The following is a 3,655-nucleotide window of genomic DNA, read 5'->3' as shown; positions in this document are numbered from 1 at the left end:
CGTCCTTGCTTTAGAATGGAAATAGGGGGCAAAATAATCCGGTAAGTTCTCCCAGTGGAGTTTCTGTCCCTTCTGGAGAAGGTATTGAACCCACTGCTTTAACACAAGAAACTCCCTTTTTTGCGGTTACACTAAGAGCCCTGGGAGTCATTTTCATCGTCACGCTCGGGCGGAAACCCTGTCGCAGGATCCATCACCTGTAATAAAAACATAAGAACATAAGAAATAGGAGCAGTTGCAGGTCAAAAGGCCCCTCGAGCCTGCTGCACCATTTAATACCATTTAATACCAAGGGTCTGCAGGTTTTCTCAAGGACTCAAAGGGGCTCACATCAACTTTCACCTTTCAGTCCTCTTCCACCCCTTTATTTTTACACCAGACCTCGCTTCTGCTGTGATCTCTTCCCGATGTTATTCTTAAACCAGATCCCATTTCTTCTCTTGTAACACCACACTCCCCGCCTCTATTAGGCAGGAACATAGGAACACGAGGAGGATGGTCTGCCCCTCGATCCTGTATGTATAACCAATTACATAAGAACGTAAGAAAACGTAGCAGGAGTAGGGCATGCGGCCCCTCAAACCTGCTCCACCATTTAATACAATCATAGCTGATCCGATCAGGGACTCAGCTCCACTTCCCTCCCCGCTCTCCATAACCCCTTATTACCTTATCAGTTAATAAACTGTCTATCCCGGTCTTAAATTTATACAGTGACCCAGCTTCCACAGCTCTCTGAGATAGCGAATTCCACAGATTTACAACCCTCTGAGAGAAAAGATTCCTCCTCATCTCAGTTTTAAATGGGCGGCCCCTTATTATAAAACTATAGAAACATAGACAATAGGTGCAGGAGTAGGCATTTCGGCCCTTTGAGCCTGCACTTCCATTCAATAAGATTATGGCTGATCATTCTCCTCAGTATCCCGTTCCTACTTTTTCTCCATACCCCTTGATCCCTTTAGCCGTAAGGGACATATCTAACTTTTCCTTGAATATATCCAATGAACTGGCATCAACAACTCTCTATGGTCGAGAATTCCACATGTTAACAACTCTCTGAGTGAAGAAGCTTCTCCTCATCTCAGTCCTAAATGGCTTACCCCTTATTCGTAAACATTGTCCCCTGGTTCTGGACTTCGCCAACATCGGGAACATTATTCCTGCATCCAACCTGTGCATTCCCGTCAGAATTTTACATGTTTCTATGAGATCCCCTCTCATCCTTCTAAACTCCAGTGAATACAGGCTCAGTCGACCCAGTCATTCCTCATATGTCAGTCCTGTCAACCCGGGAATCAGTCTGGTGAAGCTTCGCTGCACTCCCTCAATAGCAAAAACGTCCATCCTCAGATTAGGAGAACAAAACTGAACACAATATTTCAGGTGAGGCCTCACCAAGGCCCTCTACAACTGCGGTAAGACCTCCCTGCGCCTATTCACAAATCCCCTAGCTATGAAGGCCAACGTACCATGACAGCCAGGTATCGTTGCAACTCTCCTTTTCCTAATCCCCCGCCATTCAGATGAAATTCTGCCTGCGTGTTTTTGACACCAAAGTGGATAACCTCACATTTATCCACATTATACTGCATCTGCCATGCACTTGCTCACTTACCTAACCTGTCCGAGTCACCCTGTCATCTTTTAGCATCCTCCTCACAGTTCAAACCGCCACCCACCTTAGTGTCATCTGCAAACTTGGAGATATTACACTCAATTCCTTCATCTAAATCATTGATGTATATTGTAAATTGTTGGGATCCCACACTGCGCCCTGCAGCACCCCACTAGTCACTGCCTGCTATTCTGAAAAAGAATCTCTGCTTCCTGTCTGCCAACCAGTTCTCTATCCACGTCAGTACATTACCCCCAATACCATGCACTTTAATTTTGCGCCCAAATCTCTTGAGTGGGACCTTGTCAAAAGCCTTTTGAAATTCCAAATACACCACATACACTGGTTCTTCCTTGTCTACTCTATTGTTACATCCTCCAAACATTCTAGAAAATTTGTCAAGCATGATTTCCCTTTCCTAAATCCATGCTGACTTGTACCGATCCTGACACTGCTTTCCAAATGCGTTGCTATTTCATCTTTAATGATTCATTCCAACATTTTCTCCACTACTGATGTCATGCTAACCGGTCCATAATTAACCGTTTTCTCTCCCCTCCTTTGTTAAAAAGAGTTATTACATTAGCTACCCTACAGTCCATAGAAATTGATCCAAAGTCGCTAGACTGTTGGAAAATGATCACCGATGCACCCACTATTTCGAGGGCCACTTCCCTAAGTACTCCAGGATGCAGACTATCAGGCCCCGGGGACTTATACGCCTTCAACACCATCAATTTCCCCAACACAATTTCCCGCCTAATAACCTTCTCACTAGACCCTCGTTCCCCCAGTATTTCATGAAGGTTATTTGTGTCTTCCTTCTTGAAGACAGAACCAAAGCGTTTGTTCAACTGGTCTGCCATTTCTTTGTTCCCCATTATACAGTTACCTGAATCTGACTGCAAGCGATCCACGTTTGTCTTAACGAATTTTTTCTCTTCACCGATCGATAGAAGCTTTTGCAGTCAGTTTTCAGTTCTGACTGAAAACCCCTAGTTCTAATTCTAGTCTCCCCTATCAGTGGAAATTTCCTCTCTGCATCCACTATGTCAAGCCCCCCATAATCTTATACGTTTCGATAAGATCACCTCTCATTCTTCTGAACTCCAATGAGTAGAGGCCCAAACTACTCAACCTTTCCTGATAATCAACCCCTCATTTCCGGAATCAACCTTGTGAACCTTCTCTGAACTGCCTCCAAAACAAGTTCATCCGGTCGTAAATATGGAAACCAAAACTGCTCGTAAATATGGAAACCAATACCCTATACAACTGCAGCAAGACTTCCCTGGTTTTATACTCCATTCCCTTTGCAACAAAGACCAAGATTCGATTGCCTTCCTGATCACTTGCTCTACCTGCATAATAATCTTCTGTGTTTCTTGCACAAGTGCCCCCAGGTCCTGCTGTACTGCGGCACTTTGCAATTTTTCTTCATTTAAATAATAAATTGATCTTTGATTTGTTTCCGCCAAACTAGAACTAAAGGGCAAAATCTTATAATAAGGGGCAGCCCATTTAAAACTGAGATGAGGAGGAATTTCTTCCCACAGATGGCTGTAAATCCGAGGAATTCACTGCCTCAGAGAGCTGTGGAAGCCGGGACATTGAATAAATTTAAGACAGAAATACACAGTTTCTTAAACGATAAGGGAATAAGAGGTTATGGGGAGTGGACAGGGAAGTGGACCTCAGTCCATGATCATATCAGCCATGATCTTATTGAATGGCGGAGCAGGCTCGAGGGGCCGTAAGAACATAAGAAATAGAAGCAGGAGCAGTCTATTTGGCCCCTCGAGCCCGCTCCGCCATTTACTGAGATCATGGCTGATCTGTTGCTAGCTTAGCTCCACCTCCCTGCCCGCTCCCCATAACCCTTCACCTCCTTATCATTCAAAAATCTGTCTAACGCCATCTTAAATATATTAAGTCGTAGCAGGATATTTAGAAAATCATAATTGCAATCAAGCAGCATAAGCATGGTTTTATGAAAGGGAAATCGTGTTTGATAAATTTATTAGAGTTATTTGAGAT

Source organism: Pristiophorus japonicus, chromosome 23 (genome assembly GCF_044704955.1).
Source record: "Pristiophorus japonicus isolate sPriJap1 chromosome 23, sPriJap1.hap1, whole genome shotgun sequence".
NCBI classification, from domain to species: Eukaryota; Metazoa; Chordata; class Chondrichthyes; family Pristiophoridae; genus Pristiophorus; species Pristiophorus japonicus.
The sequence above is the reverse complement of the archived record's forward strand: the minus strand, read 5'-3'. Positions refer to the sequence as shown.